A 24108-nucleotide genomic window follows, 5' to 3' on the forward strand; every position below is an offset into this window, starting at 1 on the left:
TCACATCAAAGGTCAATATTATTAAGACAGCAACAGACAAAAAGACTCACTATCACCATCATCATTTAGCATCATACCACCAGTACTAGCAAAAGATCTAGACAAAAACAAGGGGGGGTGTAAAAACTAAATTGGCAAAATTATCAGTATTTGTAGATAAGATGAGAAAATTCAAGGTTATCAACCCCCCAAAAAATATGTATTACTAAAAAAATTTGTATTTTACAAAATATTATAAAATAATTAGGTGTGCTTACAGAGTATAAAATCAAGATTATAAAATAAATTTAAGAAATGGGAAACATCTCTAAGAAATGTTTGAAAGTACTATTGAAGGAACCTCTAAGATATCCTGAATGAACAGAAAGCTGTACCACCTCCCTGTATATGGACAGTCAAAATGGAAAGACATCAGTTCTCCTTGAGTAAATTTATCTTCATAACAATCGGTCAACAATAACAACTAAAAACTGCTTGTTATTAATTTTAAAGTATACAAACTGATTCTAATGTTCATAGCTAAAGACAAAGGGAAAAAATACCCAAGAAAGTTCTAGAGGGGAAGGGAATAAACTAGAGATGCAAATTAACCCTACTAGTCATGAAAGACTATGAAAATCTTGAAAATAGAAAGTATAATACTAATTTAAATGTTGACATGACCAATGACAAAGAAGACAAATTCCAGAAACAGATACAATACATTCAAGAATCAACAAATGGTAACAACAAATAGCCTCTGAAATCAAGGATGATCAACTGAATAAATGGTAGTTAGTCAAGTTGGTAGGCATCTGGAGGAAAAATAAACTGGTTTCTGGACAAGCATGCACCATGAGAAATTTCACATGAAATGTTCCAATGTTAAAAAAAAAGTAACAACCAAGGTACTAAAATGCTGAATCCACCCTAGGAAATCACTTCCCCATAGGTCACAGCTTGCTATCCAGTGGAAATATGTGAGCCACAAATGTAATATATGCAATTTTCTAGTAACCACTGAAATTTTCTAGCAGAAAATAAAAATGGAAAATAAACAGAAATAATCAATTTTAATAATATTTTTATTTAATTGAATATATCCTAAATATAGCAACTCTAATCAATGTCAAAAAAATTTGCATTTTTTATTTTAACTAAATCTTTCAAATTCAATGTGTACTGTACACTTACAAATCTTCTCAATTCAAACTAGCCACATCTTACAGGAGTCTGTTAGCTACCACACAATCAGCACAATCCTAAGAACTGCAGAAGCTCCACAGTTAGGGAACAGGGTTATGTTGTTCAGCACTGTTTAACTAAGGCCTGCATAGTGCCTGCCATATAAATTTGTGAGAGAGAATGGAGGGAGCTGGAAATAAAAATGTATCCTGTTTGAAAACAAAGCTATTTCTACATTAGAAGTCTTGGCTTCAAGTTTTTTGATTCCGAAATTTCCTTTTGGATCACTTGGGCAAATCACAACTTTTCTGGATTTGATCAGAAAAGGAAGATTCTTCATGATTACCTATTACTTTGGGTTGCTTGGAGGAGCAAATGAAATCATGAAGCCATTAGTAATTGCTGAGGCACTCCATAAAGGTTCTCTATACTTACTACTATGAAGAGATCTGTCTCTATGATTACTGTCCAGAGGATACTATCTTCCTGTTTCTATTAATGTTACCCATCTGTCCTCCACCCATGGACATGCAGGTTGAAACTCTGCATTGAATGGGTTCTTGCTCTGTCTCTGGGATACTGTTTTGACATAAAATTATGGTTGGATGCCTTGTTCTACTCATCACCTGCCTCCAAAGAGAAGCCTCTCTCCTTTACCTTGACAAAGTCTTTCCTGAGGTGTTATAGGCCCTGGTATCCCATGGGTATTTGGTTTGAAGTATCTACCTTATAAGATAACACTATTTATCTTTGTCATAGGCCAGGAATCAGTTTAAATGGAATCCAGAAAAGGAGAGTGCCCTAACTTTTGAGATGTTCTTCGGAGATATCCAGAGAAAGTGAAATGGGATAGATACTAGAGGCTGACTGAAGGAAGAAGAGTCGACCATGACCTTCTGATCAGGAAGCTGGAGCCAGGCTTGCTGCATTTTCATCATTGACTTGCATCATATGGAAGGTTAGTATTCCATTCACATCTTTCCCTCTTCTCTAATTGGTAACTTCTGGCTGCCTGGTTAAAAAGGAGGGAGAGCCAGAGGAACTCATTATCTCCCCATGAAGCTTCCTTGGTTATTTAAATCATCAAAGCTGGCATTTTGAGCATGCAAATTAGAAAAATTGAGAAACTTAAATATAATCAGTCTCCCAACTTACACTCAACAAACCACACACCTGAGCTAAAATAAAAGCTCCCTAAACTGAGGGCACTTTGACAAGTACACCTGTTTAACTTCTGAGTGAAACAATCCTCTTGATTTCAGATGAACCAGAGTATTCTCTGCCACTGGTAGAATAGAAAGAGCATAAACCAGACAACTTGAGTATTCCTTTTGCCTGCCACTTAAACATGGCCTAACTTTGCACAAATAAGTTAACATTCTTGGTACATTTCCATGTATGCTAATTAAATATAATTATGCTGCTCACCAAACTGTTTTGGAATTTCACTGTCACTTTATTTAGGTACTGCTTAGTGTGAATAAGTGAACCCTAAAGGATCATGTGCCACTTTTAGAAGGTACTGGAACCTTTAGGAAGTGGGACCTAATGAATGGAAGTTATAACACTGGGGACATGACCTTGAAGGAAATATCAGGACACTGGCCCATTTCTGTTTCCTGGCTACCATGAGGTGAACAATCTCCCCTATGTTCTCACCTCATGTTGTGCTGCCTCATCACACGCCCCAAAGCAACATGTCAACCAATCAAGAACTGATACTTCCAAAACCATGAGCTAAAATAAACCTTTCCTTCTTATACATTGATTTTATCAAGTGTTTTTTCATAGAAACAGAAAGCTGACTAACACACATACTTAGAATGATCATGGGAGGCTGGTTTATTCTTATTGCAGGGATTTCTGACATGATCTATAAATAAGCTATTGATAAGACATTTTAGTATCAATGGGTTCTATTATAATATAATATGATTTTATTATAGAACTGAATTCTGTTGGCACAAAAACTATGAGTGTTTTTGTTTAAAACTCCTTGATATTCTAAGAGATATCTTTTACCATGCCAGTACATGACACAATTAAGGTAGATAATTATAAAGATAGACAATAATAGAAACATGAACCATTCCTCTAGTCTGTACATGTGTGAACACAGAGGGGACTCAGCTTAATTATTTGGAACCAGGACACAGGAACCTCAAAGGTGAAATAGTCCTGACTCTAAGAGAGTTAGAAAAAGGCCTCAGTCCCTACCTAGACCAGAGTCACCTCAGAAGTTGGGGAGCACGAGGAGGTGATACTCACATAGTTCTCCACATTTATTTCTTGGAAAAGGGCTAAATTTTAATAGGTAAGTATCCTAGTGTTTTTGGTTTGTTTTTGGTTTTTGTTTTTTTGCAACTAGCACACAAGGTGTCTTCCTGTGTTAAGCTCTTAAGAAGGACTTAGAACTTTAAGTTTCCTGTGAAAGTGGTCTTTGTTTCCACTAAGTTCTTAAGAATAAATTTTAGAGAAAGAAGAAAACAGTAATATGTGGAATTTTGTACTTCTTCATTGTAAAGTTATTCCTACATTTCTTCAGAAAAATAACTTTTTTTACTCTTCTTATTCACAAAACTGAAGCATTCCCCGTGTCTAGCTGGAGGGACATAAAGTTAGGAATATTGCTCAGTGGATTTATTCCTGTGAAGATGAAAACATACAATGCAACAAAGAGAAAAAAGATCATCTTAAGATCACAGATAACTGACCAACTCTAAATAAGAATTCCTTAATGGGAAGCCAAAAAATGCACTGGAAGCCCATTGTCTGTTCATTTTTTCCTTGACTTTTTCTTTTCTGTTAGAAGATAAGCAATTTGATTGATAGTATTTTTTCCACATTGGTGACATTTTAAATGGAAACCAAGATTTTGGGGGGTGGCTATAATAGCTTGAGAAATCTTTTACATGTGCCAAAATGTTTCATTAATGTAAGTCAGCCAAATAATCTTCCTGCCTTGTAAAAATATTTCTTTTTAAAAAATGCTTTCTGAACTGTTAAAAAAAATTGGAGTACTCAGATTTAGCTACAAATAAGTGGGTTATACTGACTAATGTTTTACTGCTATTTCCTCAAAGCAAACAGTAAACGTGGTATGATTTTGATGAAGTTATATATAAAATTCTCAATTTTTGCAACAAATAATCAGCAACTTAAAATTTGGAAGGCTATCAATAACCGGGGGGTTAACCAAGTTGTATGCTTCACATTTAGAAAACTGCTTGTCCTTATTAAGAGCAAGGAGGCCTTTAGGTTGATGTATTTAGGTCCTGCTGGCCAATTACCAGTATGGATTTTTTTTTTAACTCTACTTGTTAGAAAGTTTTCCTATTTGAAGTAAAGAGCTAGCTCATGTGTGATTGTTTAATTAATGATCATAATACAGATGTGTGATTTTTAAAAGTAGCAAAACTACCTTTCATTCAGCAGAAAAATGACATATTTAACATTAAAGCCAAAAAGTATAGTGATGCACTGGAGGTGGAAAATGGGGGAACCTAAGTAAATTACAGGGAAATTTCCATAACAGATTCACTAGTACTGCTGATTTAATAACGATTTCCTGTCATGAACTATATTTATCATATACTGCCTCTCTGACATGACATTCTACTTAATGTTTTTGAGAGCCATGTTTTAATCAGATTAAACTCAAGGAAACCGATAGGTATCTGTTTGGCTCTTAGCTTTAGCTTCTGTTTCTTATTTAGTCACAAGACTATTATTGCTGGAATCTTTATAAACACATTTTCTGGGATTGCAACAGGAGTGCAGCTTATGTTGTGAGGTCAGAAAAATGTGTGCCAGTGGTTTTCATAATCTATGTACAGAGTGCCTTACAGAACTGTTCAGTAAATTAAAGACAACTAATGCAAAATGTGTTCCTTTCCCCCATGGGATTAAGCTTCTAAAAATATAAGCTATTTTTAGATATAAAAAAATAGTTTCTTAGGAACTAAGTAACCAAGAAGAATGTTCAAAGAAAAGTTGGTACAATATTATTAATTATTCAAATGTATTTACATAAAACTAAAATCTCTTATAAGTGCAAAGTTATTAAAGCCAATTTACCTAATAAGCAATAGTAATTTTAATAACTTATATAACAGCTATGACATTACTTAAGATGCAGCATTCTAATGTCATCAGTGAGCACATCAAGCTGAACACTTGAAAGAGTTTTGGAGCACAGATATTCCCTCCTTCAAATTCAGACTCAAAAAAACTGCTCCCTGGCCCAAGATGTCCTAAGACAAATAGATCCAGTAACAATTCAAAAATATCAAACTGATCATGAGGTAAGAGTTAAGGCATGTATTAAAGCTGGATTTGTAATAAAAGTAGAAATTAGCAAACAAAGTATAAAAGAAAATTAAAAAGGAAGACTGGGCTTTAACATTCATCACATGAAAAACATTCTCAAGCTTAAATGACATACAACATGCAAAACCACCGAAAGTGTAGATGTAATAAAATACATATTTTTTTCATCCACATAAATTGTCCACCTCTTCTTAACCTAGGTAAGTATATTATAATTTCTTCAATAAGTACCTGTGGCTTGAAAGCCTCTTAATTTTAGCCTATTTTTAAAAATACAATAGGTCACACAAGATTGGCACTGATTAACCAGTAGGATTAAACTAGTTGTAAATTATAAACTAGTGATTAGAACCCATACCAAGTTTATCAAGTACATTTTTCTGTAGTACACATTACATAGGAAAAGAGAATAAATATTCTTTAGTTCTCTGTATACAAGAATAGGGAATCTTAAAAAAAAAAAAAAAAAAAAAAAAACCTTTTACCCATCAACAGTTAAAAGGATTCCTATTGAAGTTTTTCTTTCAGGTATTTTAACAACATACCTAAGTCTAAGAAATCTAAGATAAATTAGTCACGGTTATTAGCAAGATTAATCTTAATATTTCTGTGCTTGTGTATAGGTTCAGTCTACATTCTTTTTGCTTACTATTGGTTAAATATTTTAATAACAATTTAGAGGTTGGGTTTCAGGTGAGCAGAAAAAATATACTCTGTTTATAAGCACAAGATATACTTTTAAACCAACTTTTAAAATTTTTACTGGCTCTTACAACATTTGTTTGAAATCCTTACAAGATATTCATCTATTTGTGGCATCATATAGGTCTGTCTCCCCATCTGTCTATGTTTTTCATGAAGACTAGTATCTGGTGCATGTTTTTTTTCTTCCCCATTTTAGTAGCTATTCATTGGCCCACTATTATGCCATTTCTGTAATACTTGTCCGACAGCTTTTATCGATCATTTTTAATAAAATACAAGCTTTCTTTTACAGGACAAGGGGACAAGTAATCAATGTATTTAATTTAATTTTGACTAAATTTCACTCGGTATGGTTAGAAAATTAATGTCATCAAAATCTATTATTGACACAATAAATAATTACATTGGCAGCATGACATAATACTAAAATTTAAAAGACTGAATTTTCTAAGAATAACAAGCATGTGGTTACCCATCTCAGCCCCTTAGCCTTATCTTTCCAAAAGTAACCTGCTTATATTACACAGCCAGATTTGCTCAGGAATTCACATCTTGCATGTGTGGACATCTTGAAGAATCCTTTTCTAACAGGATGTCCTGACGACACCGCCCCACCCCCAACTGATTTGGTAGCTGACTCCAGCACAGCTCATCTGGTTTGACTAAAATCATTGCATTATTTGGCAGCGGTTTCTTCATACGTGGCGCTTAGAGCTCATTGAAGCTCAAACAGCACAGGAAATGCAAATCATGCAAACCACCCTCATGATGGCGATGTACAGTGGCGTGATTGAACGGCAGTACGCACGGCTCGTGGGCTGCCCACATGAAAGGATCCATTTAAGGACCAGATGAGCGAAAGCTGGGATAAGTTAAAGAGTATGTGTGAGCTTCAAAGCTGGGAGAATAGCATCCTTATTTAAAATAGAAAGGGTTTATTATTATTATTTTTTATTAATAACACCTGCCCAAGTTCTGTACATTGAAGGAAGCCACGTAGGGAGAGTAAGTTAAACATGCACTATATATTGAAGGTAAGTGGGCCAAAATATTTTTTTAATACCCAGGTATGGTAGAAGAATGGAGTATTTTTCATACATTTTTTCACAAGATTTTTTATAAGTGTTAACAATTACTGGAAATATTTTTTCAGTCAGCTTAAAAAAAAAAAAGATAACCTAATTCCTAATGTGTCAGTTTTAATGCCACATGTTCATAAAATTAGTTCCTCCAACCAAAAATTTTTTAAAAAATGAATAAGGAGCTATAATGCTTAGGAATTCTTCAACAAAAGCCTTAGAAGCAATACAGAATTTGCTATTAAAGGAATATTTGAATAAGGCTAATCCACTAACTAGAGCAGAAAAATTGTCTACAGAAAGTTTTTCTTTTTTTGCAAATAATTCTTTTTGCATGTCTAGTTTACCACCAAGTAAAGGGAATGTGATTATTAAGAGAACATAATGACTTAAAATAATTAAAATAAACATTTAATTTTATGTTTATTTAGTATGTTAAATTATTTTCAAAAGCCTTCTATGTTATTTTATTGTATACAAGCTTAAAAGCATAAAGATTTTCACTAAAGCACTGGCCCCCCCTTAATGCCTGGTGCTTATAGCTAGAATGTTAAATAATCCTATGAGGAAATTAGAAAATTTAAGTGAAGTTGTGGGGAAAGCTAATGCTTCTGGTCTAAGAAACAGAAAACCATAGCATGAAGTGCTGGACGAATCACTCTCTCAAATGTTAAGTTTCTCATCTACAAAAGAAGGTGCTATTGCCACTTTGCCTGACCACTGCATAGTTTATTTGAAAGAAAAAATGATATAGTCTGTGAAAACATTTTGTAGTGCTCTCCAAATGTAGAGAAACATGTTCCACTTAAGAGGCACTTATAATGTGCCAGGCTCCATGTTAGGCTCCTTACACACATTATCTTGTTTGGCTTAATTTTATCTTTGCAAGAAAACTGTTAGTGAGATATTGCTAGTCCCATCTAAAGAGACGAGAAAACTAAGAAAACTTAAGCAATTTCCCCCAAAATCTTATGGCTGACAAATGGCACCTCTGAGAGTAATACAGTAGGACATACATGGATCCATGCTCATGTTTCATTATCATCCCCTGAGTGTCTGCATAACTCTTGATTAGTTGACTGAAAGTAATTCAGTGCTAACCCCCCACAAAGTAGAATTTTCTACCAGACACACTATTGAGAAAGCTTAGATGCTTGTTATTTTGAATTGGTCCATAATACTCGAACGTGTCCATTTCTTTCTTAATTTATCCTAAGCTACACAATGGCTACCCTGTTAAGAACTAGAAAGACTGCTGATAACCATAATCTCTTCCGATACCCCCAGAGCTGCTGCACTAAATTTTTCAGTGTTGGTTTGGTGTTAAGAATTTCTGACTGGATGCAATAGGAAGATGCAGGTTGAAAGACTTTCTGATTGCCAACTGTTTTCTTTCCAAATCAAGGAAAGCTATTTGTATGCACAGTCCCTAACAAGCAAGGGCTCATTATTTGACTTTAGTTTTGTTTTTAGACAGCTTGTAAAAGTCTATGGAAGAAAAGAAGTTATTTTAAAACAAAATAAAACAAAAACCCACAAGCTGACAATTGCTTGCATTTAGCAAAAGAGAAGGTTATGGATATATAAAACACTGTTGGTAGAAAAGTACATACCATCTTATACCATGGATATAGGCAACAAAAACGTGTGAGAGCAACTGGTAAATGAAGAAAAGTCAGTGCAGAAGCTAGCCAACAGGAAGTATTCAGATCTGTTAAGAAGTGATGTTTGGGGCAGGAGTTGTGGTTCAGTGGTAGAGTGCTTGCCTAGCATGTGTGAGGCACTGGGTTTGATAACACCACATAAAAATAAATAAATAAAGGTATTGTGTCCATCTACAACTAAAAAAAAAAAAAGTGATGTTTATATGTTCATTCACAGCTAGAAAATCCACCAAGTAGCTGAAGCCATTGCTCAGCCTAGAAGAGTATGGGGCACAGCTGGAGAAATACCAGATATCTCCTTCCACCCTCATCTCTTGGAAGGCGTCAAGGATCCTGGTAGAATGCACAGCCTTAACCCATCTAGAGGAAATCTGAAGTATGAATATTATGCTGCATTCTGAAGGTCAGAGATTTAAAAGCCTCCAGTTGTATCATGCCCTGTTTTATAAGGGAAACAGATATGAAAATTACACACTGAGGAGCCACAGGTTCAAGGTTTTCAGAGATTGCAATTGTGGAGGGGGAAGTACCTCCTTGTAAAATAAACTTAAAAGCTGCATTTTGATGAGGAAACAATGATGTGGGCCAAGTCAGGAAATAAAGTACACAAATGAATTTTTTAAAATTAAAAAATTTCAGGTAAGACCAAATTACTACAACAATTTGTGTGAATCTTGTTTTTGTTTTGTTTTGAATAAGAAAGGTGTACTTTCATTCCTCTTCAAATTCTCCATAACAATTTTTAACAGTCCAGCTGGAAAGCAAAACTGCATCTATTTCTCTTGACCTCTGAACCTCTGTTTCTCTATTTGCTTTCAATAGCAAGAGAACACTATCACCGATTAATCATTTCTTACCTTTGCTTTGAAATTATTTCAAATTCTCTCGCTATTTGGTTTTCAAGCTTCTTATTGATTTTCATCAGTGTCCTCTAGGTGCTATCAAATTTGCAACATTAGATTTGCATTATAGATTTCAATACTAAACACTCAGGAATCCACCTAGAGATGTCATCACCCATCTCTGGTTTTCGATAAAACTCACTTAACCTCCCCAGACCACCTTTTCCTCAGCTGCAAAATGACAGCAGTTGGATTAGAAGAATTCTACGGTCCTAACTATATTAATATCTGTCATTTCATCTTATTGTCAGATATAAATATCTAAAGGCAGTTATTAAAAGAAAAAAACATAGTAATGTCGCAGAAGATTCTATGAGACAAATAATTAACATTTTACTCACTCCATGAGCAAGATAATTCACTGATACTTTTTTGTTGACATATTGATAAGCTAAGATAAGATATCCAACAACAGAAGCAGAGACAGGAACAATGCAGCTACAAGCCAAAGAATGTCCAGGATTACAGAAAGCTAGCAGAAGCTAGGAAGAGTCAAGAAAGAATTTTCCCTTGGAGCCTTCAGAGGGAGAACAGCCCCAGAGAGACCTGATTCTGGATTCTAACCTCCAGGACTATAAGAGTGAGTCTTGGTACCACAGCACTAATACAGATGGTCACATCAGCATAAGAGACAGCCTGGGAACATTAAAAAAAAGAAAAAAAGGAAACTATCCAACAAATTCTCAGTGAAGCCAAAAGTCAAGTAATGTGTAATATTTTCAAAATTGTATGCTTTCATGACATTGAAAAGTAATGTTTTTGAATAGAATAACCATAGACTACTTCCTTTCTTAACCATCTATCACTAATTTATTCTTTGAAAACAAACTATTTGACTTCAGAACATGTCCATTTCCATCCTATGGTATTTAACAAAAGAGTACAAAGAAAATTAGTGACATCAAACTGAGTCCTATTATAAATGGGAAATACAAAAACTATACATAGATAGATGCATAAATGAATAAATGGATAGATATATGTTTTAAGAATAGGTAAGATGCAGATAGGGACTGAGAGCTATAAAATTTCCTCACATTGAAAAGAATAGTTACATCTTATCTCTCCCACCTATAAACCAAAGCTAAATAAACTATTCCCAAAATAAATTTCATCTTTACATTTAAATCATTAAAATAGTGAAAAGAAATATAACTATGAAATAGCATTCCTGAAAAGAGTAGCTCTGTGTTCCTATTTTTTAGAAAATAGAAAATCACTATACAAAACAACAATCTGTCCAATTAGTACTTTCTTTAATTAGCAAGAGCACTTAACCTCTTCAATAAGCTTTTATGTGGACAGAATGTTTCATACTACTATAATTATCCCTTAAAAAGTAACAAAACAAAAGGAAAGGAAATACCCAGCAAGTGAAACAAAGCTAATAGAATTACTAGTTGCATGTGTACTGACAAACTTGAACTTGTAAAGATAAAATATAATAAGAGATAATGCTATTGTGTGTCCTAAGCCCTGAGAGTACACCTTAGTCTAGTATTGTGAAGCCTCACCATACAGAAGGAAAACTTCCAGGTCATTTAAATGTGCTAATACCCAGCAGCCACCCACAGGCAGGGCTGTGCCCAGGGCAGCACACAGGCTTTGTTCTGGACCACTTAGTAGGCATCACTCATATAACACAAAGCAATCTGTAAGATGGAGGAATAAAACTAAGTGACTATAACACATTAAAGATATTAAGTGAGCCACTGAATAAACACTGATTAATCATTTCTCAAATAAAAAGCACCATACTCCAGATCTATGGGCAAAAGGAACCTTTTTTCAGCAACCACTGCCTATCCAGCATTATAAGCATGTTCTGGACTCTAGGAGACAGCCTCCTCTCTTCATTGCATAATCAGGTCCTATTATTTATTTAATATTTCATAGTAAAAAATATTTATAGGTTAGATGAATTTCATGATATTAAATTATTTAGAATCTTTATCAGGCTAATAATGGTATTACAGTTTGTCTTAATTTTTAAGAAATTTCAAATTTTTTTAGGTATATGCAATACAACATGCAAAGTCACAAATCAAATGTCTGGAATTTGCTTCAATATAATCTAAGATGGGAAGAAACTAGGCAGAGTTTAAGTAGAACAAGATTAGCCACTTACTTACAATTATTAAAGCATAAATAGATTCATTACATTTTTTAAAATATGCTCACTTGTTGATATCAAAAATAAAAGTGTAATGTAATTGCACTAAACAAGTATATTGATCCAAATAGAGAATATACTTTTTTTGATGGATAAGACCATCCCAAGGAAAGGGGAAAATGGACATGCTTTAATCATATAAATAACAATCTTTCTTATCTATTCATTAGAAAAATAACTGGTAATCACCAAAAATCCATCATTAATTGAATCAAGGTGATGCCTAAGATACTTTTACTTATGAAAATTGCTGGAGAATGGATGAAGCAAAGAAAACCAGGAAATGTTTTTATAACATAAAGACATAATAGGAATAAAATCACCATACCCAAAAATGTATATATTCCAGAAATTTATCTCATCTGATATAATACAATAAGCCACTAATAATGACTGATGCATTAATTATAATTAGGTCAAACTGATACTAATTTCAAGACAAAAATAATGATAAAAGTAACATTTTAATAAAGCAAAAAGAATATGGTAATATCTAAAATATAAAGAAAAAAGCTAGGAAGGCATCCTTCAAAGGGATAGTTCAAAAGGTCAAGCAATACAAGCTGGAAAAAACAGTGATATACTATTTCCTTTTAATGGACCAAGTAAATTGGGACCATTGACAAGCCAACAGATAAACCCACTAATTATGCACCACTATTATTCTTCCATTGTTATCTTGTCTCATCATAAAACCCCATATCCAAAAAGGTCCTAGACTTTAACACCTTACAGGAATGTATGTCTAATGATTCCACTTTTCTTAATGCATTTATATTTGCCAAACTAGAGTTTTTCTACAAGTGAACTAGCAAACCACAGTTTTGTTCATAATGCCATTGTAGCATAGAAAAAGAAATGTCTCAGTATTTCTACCTTACAGCTCCTATCTGTCACTTTAAACTGTATCTAACATGCTTCAAATCAATTATAGACATAATTTCGGACACTTGAAAAAGAATCCAAAAGAGAAAAGTGAAAACCATTAAAGCACCTACTTTTTCCATTGCACTGAACAGGTAATGAGAGAACAAACAGTATTTCCACTAAAGTAAAGCCTAATGCTCATGAAAACATTTTAAAATGTGCTGAGTAGCTACTGTATGCAGGCAGGGCTCTGTAATATATAGAACAATGATGAAAAGAGTAAAAAAAAAAAATAGGGAATACAGAACACTTCAGAGTCATTGTTAAATAATACACCTTGGACTGGGGGCATAGGCACTTAGGGCAAGTGAGCATACTTAGCATGCATGAAATACTGGTTTTGATCCCCAACACCATAAAGCAACAAAGCAAACAAGCAAGAAAGAATACAACAAAGAAAGAAGAAAACTTAAAGGACTAGAAAATCAGCTTACATTGGTTTTCTATGTATTTTTAACCCTGTAAAAAACTGGAATACTGCACACAGCTAAAAGCATGTTTAATGAATTTTACTGATATTTCTTGGTCCCAGCATTATTTACTCATTAATCCAATGACTATTTACTGAAACTAAAAACTAGACCCTGGGAAAAATAGTTTAAGAAATAAAACCACAGCCCTTAAGGAACTTCAAAAATAATAAAATATTTTCCAGGCACATCTATGATGTTCTTTACTTCCAAAAGTTCAAGAAAAGGTCAATACTAGATATCATAAGAGATGAAAATAAATGTAGGCTTTAGATATGTGCTTTTGAATTTCCATTGCTCAAGAATTCATGACTTAATTATCTATTACTTTCTCTGTAACTTTTTCTCTTCTTCCACTCATCCAGTCACAGACTGACCACCCCCATACTAATATTACCCAAGAATAATAGAATATGTATACAGTTTTGTAATGACAAAAAGTAAAATATTATTAATAGCATTCAAAATTATTTGCTATTTACTGAGCTTTGCTCTGGTAAACTAGCTGAAATAAGGGTACATGAAAAGATTTAGAATGATCTGGGAGGGGAAGTAGAGTTGTGAAGAGATGGGGTATTTATCTTGAGTTAATTCTCTTTAGGAACTATAACATAGAATTGAATAGAATCAAAGGGAGGTCAAATGAGAGGGTTAGGTATCAATGCTTGCAATTAATTATTCAAACATTACTCCCAATCTCCTGCAGCATACATTACCTTCAGTATCAGTTAGCAAAGATGAGAATGAGTTCAGAGATTGCTACAGCATGGATTTTGAACATCCCCCCAAACCCCATGTGATGAAGGTTTGGTCCCCAGCAAGCGGAAATACTGGGGTCTAGTTAAATGAGGTTAGGGCACTGGGATGTTCCTTGAAGAGGATATTGGGACCTCCTCCTCTTTATCCTTTTGGTTTTTTTTGTTGTTGATGATGATGATGATGATGATGATGATGATGATGTGATTGTTTTTCTAGTTCCCATAAGGTGAAGAGTCCTCCTGTACCATGATATAACAGGCTGCCATAGGCCCAAAGCAACAGGGCCAAGCAACATGAATTGAAACCTCTGAAAAGGTGATCCAAAATCATTTCCTTGTTTTAAGTTGATTTTCTCAGATACTTTCTCATGAAAACAGGAAGTTCAATAACATAGTTGGTTTTTGTTTAGTTTTGGTATTGTTGTTTTGTGGTGCTGGGGAATGAACTCTAATCCCCCACATGCAAGGAAGTGTTCTATCACTGACCTTTATCCTCATGGTCTTATGCAAAGGTTTTTGAAAGAAATAAAAAGGAAAATCTATTTCTACAGGGGAAAAAATGCAAAAAAAAAAAAAATACTTTGGGGCTGGGGATGTGGCTCAAGCGGTAGCGCGCTCGCCTGGCATGCGTGCGGCCCGGGTTCGATCCTCAGCACCACATACCAACAAAGATGTTGTGTCCACCGAGAACTAAAAAAAATAAATATTAAAAATTCTCTCTCTCTCTCTCTCTCTCTCTCACTCTCTCTCCTCTCTCACTCTCTCTTTGAAAAAAAAATACTTTATATTAAATGTCCTAAGTCTATGTATAGTAATTTAATGTTTTACCACATTAGGGTACAAATCTTCAATTTGGTCTGGAGGATTAAGTTTTAGTGTTATACTATACAGCATGGTGGCCACAGTTAAATAGTATGCACTGTATATTTCAAAATGGCTAGCATAGATTTTTTTTAACATTCTTGCCACAATAAATAAATAAATAAATAAATAGATATGTTTGACTGTTTGATTGAATCTTTTCATAATGTATACACAGAATAAAACATTACATTGTACCCATAAATTACAAAATTATTATGTCAATTAAAAATAAATTTAAAATAAATAAATGAATAGAAAAAAGAATATATCAGCCGTATAATCTGCATTAATGGGATAATACATGACACAATTGACCTGAAATGGCCAATTTCCATTCTACTCACAATCCTACTGCGAACAAAAGAAACTTTTATTATATTTGCTAACATTCATATTCAAGAACAGATACCAGAACATTTATTTCCATTTTTTCTAACTTTTTACAATTATGATGTTCAGCTGTTTTTCTTTTATTAAAATTAATATGGGAAATTTCTTCAGGTATAGACACTCATAGTTCTTTTCCTTGAGGCTTAAGCAGAAAAATGATGCCAGAGATTTGAAAGAACTACTTTGTGTTAGAAAGCTATTGTCTCATAGTTTTTAAATGCTCCTCTTCCTTAAAAAAAAAAAAATGGCATGGTCAAACCTTCTGATCTGTGAGATACTTATATACCTTTTTTTGACCTTTAAAAACTCTTTAACCTTCTTTAAAAATTATTTAGTCTTTTAAAAGACAAAGGTGCAAGTCAACCACCTTTTACTCACCTGTGTTTATACAGACAATTCTTTCACTTACTTTCAAATCAAGTTCCTAGTATCAAAGCATTTTACAAAATAGGCATTACACAATTTCAGTTGAAGAAAATGAATCAATAGTGAAATATCTATAACTTACCTTTCTACTTTTCTATTCTTAAGACTTTTTTCATTTTTACCACCTACTATACTATAATGCTTAATTTTTGCTGCTATTTAGCTAAAATTCAAAACTTGTACCAAAACTGCAAAAATACATAACAAAAATCTATAAATAACGTCCCCTGTATTATTTCTTCCCACTTACCACTATAACTCTCAAACCTGTACCTGAAGAACAAATGTAGTATTATATTATAGCTTTGGGCCAAACACTATTGTTTCTTAATTGATTCTTTTTAGTTTTACATGACAGTAGAATCCATTTCCATATAATTATACAAGCATGAAATATATCTTATTCTAATTAGGATCCCAGTATTGTCGATGTACACAATGATGAGATTCAATGTGGTATATTCAAATGTGTACATAGGAAAATTATGTCAGATTCACTCCACTGTTTTTCCTCTTTCTATGTCTCCTCCCTTCCCTTCATTCCCCTTTGTCTAATCTACTAAACTTCTATTCTTACCCTTTCTGCCCTTATTGTGGGTTAGTGTTCACATTGTCAGTGAAAGCATTCAATCTTTAGTTTTGGGGGATTGGTTTATTTCACTTAGCATGATAGTTTCCAGATCTTTCCATTTACTGGCAAATGTCATTTTTTCTAATAGATGAGTAATACTCCATTGTGTATATGAACCACATTTTTAAATCCATTATTCTGTTGAAGGGCACCTAGGTTGGCTCTATAGCTTAGCTTTAGTGAATTGTGCTGCTATAAACATTGATGTGGCTGCATTAATGTAGTATACTGATATTAAATCCTTTGGCTATATACTGGGGAGTGGGATAACTGGATCAAATCGTGGTTCCACTCCTAGTTTTAGAAGGAATCTCCATACTGCTTTTCACAGTAGTTGCACCAATTTGCAGTTCCACCAACAATGTATAAGCACATACTCTTTTCCCTACATCCTCACCAAAACACTCTTTAAACACTATGTTTTAATTAAAGTATTAATACTCTCATACTTCTACTCATATTTTAAACATATAAATGAAAGTCCATAGATTAAGTAGCGTATTAGAAAATCTCAAAACAATTCAGTCTTTTTAAATAAGTAATAATAATTCCAACTAAAACAATACAACGTTTACAATAATATTTTACTCACAAATGTACAAATTTCCTGGAAAATTACTATTTTATTTGACCCTCACAACAAATTGTTAAGATAAAAGAGTATTATTTCCCTCACTTAACAGGTGGAGACATGCAATGATAGTGACCTTTCTTTAACACAAGTGAGTGGTTAAACTGGGCTTTGGAATCTGTTCTTCTGACTCTAGTCCAGTGCTCTTTCCTTGTCCCTCAGAGCTCCTATGCAACAATATGCCAAATCAGTGGGTACAAGGGACAACATCAAAACCCATCATAGGTTCCTAGGGGTGCCCAAACACTGAAGCAATCCACATTTTGTTGGCTAATTGTGTGTGAGTACTACTATCTGTGTGCCTACTGTGGTTTGGAGTTGCAAGCAAATGTATTAGTCATTAAGACAAAATGAGTGAGAGAACAATTAACAATCCATGTCTATGAAAATCAGAAGTCATTCTTGCTTAGATGTGTTCACTGACAAAAAAGAAAGATTATATGACAAATCGAAAAACAAAACAGAAGTTTAAGTCAGTGTTGATGAGTACATAACTGAATTTCAAAATTGCAAATATGGAAATACTGATTCAGAGGGCATCATTTCATTACACACTATTAGAAGGAAGACTGCTAGTGACTCATGTAGACAAATTTGGACAGAAGGGATTTCCCCACCACCACTCCCCACACTCTAAATTGTAAAACCAAAGTAACCAAAGTACCAAACAAAATCAAGTTGCAACATTTTACTTCAGAAATGTCCTACTATTTTTCTAAAATGTAAGACATATCAAATCTAAAATATCATGTCCACTTAAAGCCTAAATCTTTAAACAAGTAACAATTTTCTATTTTTATAATATAAAATGGGTCTTAATAGATATAAATGCCTTGAGTTCATTAAGTTGAGATATAAATAATATCTAAAAAGTTTATTATCAAAAAACACAACATCCAGTAGAAATCCTAGAGAATAACACTGAGAAACATTGAGAAAGCAAATTCCTTAGTTTAAAAACTTAGAAACGCCTGAAAAAGATCTTTTTTAATGTCTTTCATTATCATTGTGTACTTTTCATTGTAGAGGTTTTTCACCTCTTTCATTAAGTTGATTCCCAAGTATTTCATTTTTCTTTTTTTTTTTTTTGGGGGGGGGGCTATTGTAAATAGTTAGTTTTCCTCATTTTTCTTTCAGACAATTTGTTAGTGATATACAGAAATGTCTTTGATTTATGGGTGTTGATTTTATATCCTACTACTTTGCTGAATTCTTTAATTCTACAAGTTTTCTGGGGCAATTTATTGGATATTCTAGGTATAGAATCACATCATCAGTAAATACTGATAATTTGAGTTCTTTTCCTATCTGTGGATCTTTAATTTCTTCTAATTGTTCTGACTAGTGTTTCAAGAAATATGTTAAATAGAAGTGGTGAAAGAGGACATCCTTATCTTGTTTAGAAGGAATATCTAGTTTTTAGAAGGAATACTTTCAATTTTTCTCCATTTAGAATAATGCTGGCCTGGGCTCAGCAGAGATAGCTTTTACACTGTTGAGATATGTCTCTGCTATCCCTAGTTTTACTAGTGTTTTGTACCTGAGGGGGTGCTGTATTTTGCCAAATGCTTTTTCTGCATCTATAGAGATTATCATATGATTCTTATCTTTAAGTCTATTGAGGTGATGAATTACATTTATTGATTTCCATATGTTGAACCAACCTTGCATCCCTGGGATGAACCTCACTTAATCAGGGTGCACTAACTTTTTGATGTTTTTGTATTTGAAGTGACAGAATTTTATTGAGAATTTTTGCATCTATGTTCATTAGAAATATTGGTCTGAAATTTTCTTTCTTTGATGTAACTTTGTCTGGTTTTGGAATCAAGGTGATACTGGCCTCATAGAATGAGTTTGAAAGTATTCCCTCTTTTAGATGTTCCTTGTTCTTAGATAGGCAGAACTAATATTATCAAAATTACAATACTACCAAAAGCATTATAAAAATTTAATGCAATTTCAATCAAAATCCCAATGGCATTACTAGTAAAAATAGAAAAAGCAGTCATGAAATTCATCTGGAAAATAAGAGACCCAGAATAGCTAAAGCAATACTTAGCAAGAAGAATGAAACAGGTGTCATCATTACACCAGACCTTAAACTATACTACAGAGCAATAGTAACAAAAACAACATGGTATTGGAACCAAAATAGACTGGTAGACCAATGGTACAGAAGAGAGGACACAGAGACTAACCCACATAATTACAGTTATATTAGACAAAAGTGCCGAAAATGTACATTGGAGAAAATATAGCCTCTTCAACAAACGGTGCTGGGAGAACTAGAAATCCATATACAACAAAATGAAATTAAACCCCTATCTCTCACCATGCACAAAACTCAACTCAAAGTGGATCAAGGACCTAGGAATTAAGCCAGAGAACTAACAGAAGAAAAAGTAGGCCCAAAACTCCATTATACTGGGCTAGGCATACAATAAGGCACCCTACATCCTTAATAAGACTCCTGTAGTATACAAATTAAAATCAAGAATCAATAAATGAGATGGATTTAAACTAAAAATCTTCTCAGCAAAAGAAACAATCAGTGAGGTGAATAGAGAGCCTATCTTGGGTGCCAATTTTTACATGTGCACATCACATAGAGTACTAATCTCTGAGGTTTATGCAGAACTCAAAAATCTAAACACCAAAAAAAACAAATAACCCAATCAATAAAGGGCCAAGGAACTGAACAGACACTTCTCAGAAGATGATATGCAATCAGTCAACAAATATATAAAAAAATGTTCAACATCCCTAGCAATTAGAGAAATGCAAATCAAAACTACTCTAAGATTTCATCTCACTCCAGTCAGAATGGCAGCTATCAAGAATACAAACAACAATAAGTGTTGGCGAAGATGGGGGGGGAAAGGCACATTCATACATTGCTGGTAGGACTACAAATTGGTGCAGCCAATATGGAAAGCAGTATGGAGATTCCTTGGAAAACCAGGAATAGAACTACCATTTGACCCAGCTATGCCCATCCTTGGTTTATACCCAAAAGACTTAAAAATAGCATACTACAGGCTCACAGACACATCAATCTTTATAGCAGTACAATTCACAATAGCTAAATTGTGGATCCAACCTAGACACCCTTCAGCAGATGAACGAATAAAGAAAATGTGATATATATATATATATATATATACACACACACACACACATACATACACACACACACACACATACATACACACACACACACATACATATACATACATACCTACCTACCTACACATACATACACACACACACACACACAATGGAATATTACTCAGCATTACAAGAGACTAAAATCATGGCATTTGCAGGTAAATGGATGGAGTTGGAGAATACAATGCTAAATGAAGTAAGCTAATCCCAAAAAAATAATGCCAAATGTCATCTCTGATATAAGGATGTTGATTCATAATGGGAATGGCGGAGGGAGGGGGCAGCATGGGAGGAATAGACAAACTTTAGATAGGGTAAAGGGGAGGGAGGGGAAGGAAGTGGAAATGGGGGTAGAAAAGTCAGTGGAGTAAGACAGAAAACACAAATGGTGTGACTCTACTATGAGTACAAACAGAAACATGAATAATTGTGCTCTATTTGTATAGTATGAATTGAATTGCATTCTGCTATCATATATAATGAATTAGAATAAATTTAAATTTTTTTAAAAAAGAAAAGCCTGAACAATGCAGTAGACAAAAAGAAATTTCTATTCATTGAAACTTTCCTTTTCAATAATTCTCAGAGGTTGGTACTTACCACAATTCCTCTCAGATTTAGACATCTAATTAGAAACCACATTTTAATACCAGTTAATACATGTAAAACATATACATGCTGAACATATTAAAGAATAATAATTTCTGGCAACTTTTTTCCATGGAAAAACTAAAGAAAACACTGCTCAAGTGGGTCACTAACATCTGTCAGTATTTTACCTAAAATAAAAATGTAAAGAAAGCAAATATTATGATGTTTCCAAAGACCTGAATGTTTTCAGGTAGTTCAATTCTAAAGCCTAATGCTTTCAACTTATTGTTTGTGAGGGTTTCTATATGAGTAGCTTCTGTTTTCTACTACCAGTTCTAAATCTCATAGTTAGACAAAGAAAGTGATCACTTACATAAACTCTACTCACATATTAAACAGTGATCAAATTTCAGAGCAAACAAGACCTTAATCCTTAGCCTCTGCTTCCCTTGCTTTTCAAAAAAAATATGACAAATAAAATATAAATGCCATTAGTTATCTTTAAAGAATGGGTAAAAGTAAGAATACTGCTACGTCATGGTTGTGTAATCCTACCAGTTACTCTTCATACTTAGAAATTATAATATCTTCATTCTGACCAATTTTAATGAAACACTAAGTCAGAGATTCCTAGGGCTGTGCAGTGATGGCATTGAGCTACTGCTTGGATTCTGGTAATAAGGCTCTTACAAAATGGTAGAGAAAAATATCTTTCAATACAACAAAGTTGCTTATAAAATTAAAATTTCTCTTTTACAAAACTGATGATATTTAATGATGTTACAAAATGAAGAATCATTATGATTGAATGAGAAACTGCATGATATAACCACTATACACACCCACACCCACACTGATCCAAAATACACAAATATGCCTTGAATTATATTAGATACTTCATTAAAAAGCTTTCTCTATATTTATGATAGAAGGGGATAAAGCAATTACAAAAATGAATTCACCTTCTTAGCTACTTTCATTCTAAAATCTTGGAAACCACAAAAAAATAATTATATGCAAATAAATATCTCTATCAATTCTAGATATGCAAAAAAATAGCCTATACTTACACTTTAGATCTAGTATTAGATGTAACGACATTACCAAGTATGGGAAATTTCCCTAGAAATAGATGTGACGGCCTTAAAAGTGCTGACTAAAGTGAACATTGTCCAAATAGTACCAAATATTATTGTGTTTCTAAAGCATACTGCCTTGTTCAGTTTTTTATCATTTGAGCCTCGCACCATAGTGTACATTCATCAAATGCATACCTGTATTCCAGACCACTGAGAAAGAAACTGGTTTTTATGAACCATATAACTAGGTAGAGTGGCAGTCACACTTTACTCATTCATCTTCACTGTGGGATCTAGCATAATCTATGAACTCTACAGACACACCTAATATCTGACATTTTTAGAGATGATAAATTTGAGAAGCTAATACCAAATAATGCACACTTGTTGACTGTGTATGTATTTGTGTGTGTGTAAGATTTTATATGAATGTCAGAAAGGAACCAGTAGTTCACTACATTAAAGTACATGGAATAACTTAAAATGCTGCCAAAGCAAATTCACTGACCTAATGCAATGAGTAAATATGAATGATTTACAATTAGCATTATCTATTTTAAATACTTATAACCAAGAAAGTACTCTGTGACCTCTTTGATATTGACTAAATAAACTTATATCCAAGATTATTTTCTCAGGGACAGGACAAAGATAAAATTAGCTTCATTTCTTAAACAAATTTCATTACTAGTAAAGTACAAACACAAACTCCATTCATATTTCTAGTTCCTTTCCTATTTTCCATATATATTGTCATTATTCTCATTCAGAATCTCACTCTTTTTCCATAAGATGTTGAGAATCCAATGCCCATCTCTAACATTATCAATGGTCTCCATCCTATTTTGCTATAGTAATTGTCCCATCCAGTTCTCTTTACCACATTCCCATTTTTTACTATAATAGCTATAGTGCTTTTTCCTACAAGACAACATTTCCTCTTTCTCAAATAGCAGCAATACAATTTTCCTTTTACTCTCCTACATTTAAATTATGTGGCTTGTGTGCAATGACTCCACTCCTAAATCCCAAAGTGGTGATATAACTCAAGTTTGGCCATTCATGATATCAGATGAGTTTTGTCACAATGAAAAGTTCAAAGACCATATGATTTTTAAAAATAGTCCATTTAGTTCATCTTGGGACTCTCATTAGAACTACTGAGAAAGAAGTTCTGTATTTCAGATAAGGTAACTAAGCAGGTAGAATGTAAGCTTAGCTCTTCACAATATGGCCAAAACAAAGGAAAGTAGACTGAAAAAAGTAGAAGATTTAGTAACATCACTGAATCACTCCATCCAGCTTTGCCTGCTGTCCAATACGCTGGGACTTTCAGTTATATGACTCAATATACATTTTTTAATGTTTATTTAAATTTTAACTGGGTCCTGAGTAATAAAGCCTCCATGGGATACTACTCACTTAAAGTAAAAGCTCACCAAATTTCTAACCTTGAATTCAAGAATGTACACAAACTACACAAAACGTTCACATCACCCCAAACTGATCTCCCACACCTCTTTCTAATTCAGAGAATGTTGATGCTGAGCCAAAGTTTGTTTTCCAAACATTTCCTACTTCTCCTTCATTAATATATGTTGTCAATCCTCCTTTAGCACTCATCCATTTCATCTCCATCTATCAATCAAAATCTCTAACATTTTCTTAGATCTCTCTCCTGAACAAGAAATAAATTTTTCCCTCTATCTCTTTAGTGATGACTTCCCTCACTGAAGAATTATACTGAGCTCTATAGTAAAATCATCAGTATTTGATATTCACTTCTTAGTTCCCATGCGATGATGAGACAGAAAGCTAACTTGAAGGTCAAGTACCTTCTCTTAAAAAGGCAAATGATCATCCAATGCTGAGGTTGGAACAGGAGATCTAAACAAATAAGAGCAACACCAAAGATGGAAGAGTACAGTTAGAAATACTTAGTCCCCAAAAGCCTCTCATCCTAAAAATAAAAGTTAGATACAATTTTAAAAATAAATTCAAAAAGATGTATAAATAAAACTGGGGAAGGGGGGGACCAGAAGTTAAATGAAGCAGTGGTTGACAAAGTTGAATAAGGAATAGGACAAATTTGTCCTTTTGATAGAATTCCTTAAATCCTAAACTTGTTTATGACATCATAAAATTCAAGAATAG

The 24108-nt window shown here is 33.5% G+C and overlaps 1 protein-coding gene across 4 annotated transcripts in view; it reads right to left on the minus strand.

Annotated features, from left to right (window-relative positions):
- GTDC1 (glycosyltransferase like domain containing 1) overlaps positions 1-24108 on the minus strand; it is a 397042-nt gene that overhangs the window by 235980 nt on the left and 136954 nt on the right. The window lies entirely within an intron of this gene.

This window comes from Spermophilus citellus (genome assembly GCF_964194105.1).
Source record: "Spermophilus citellus genome assembly, chromosome: 11".
In the NCBI taxonomy this organism is placed as follows: Eukaryota; Metazoa; Chordata; class Mammalia; order Rodentia; family Sciuridae; genus Spermophilus; species Spermophilus citellus.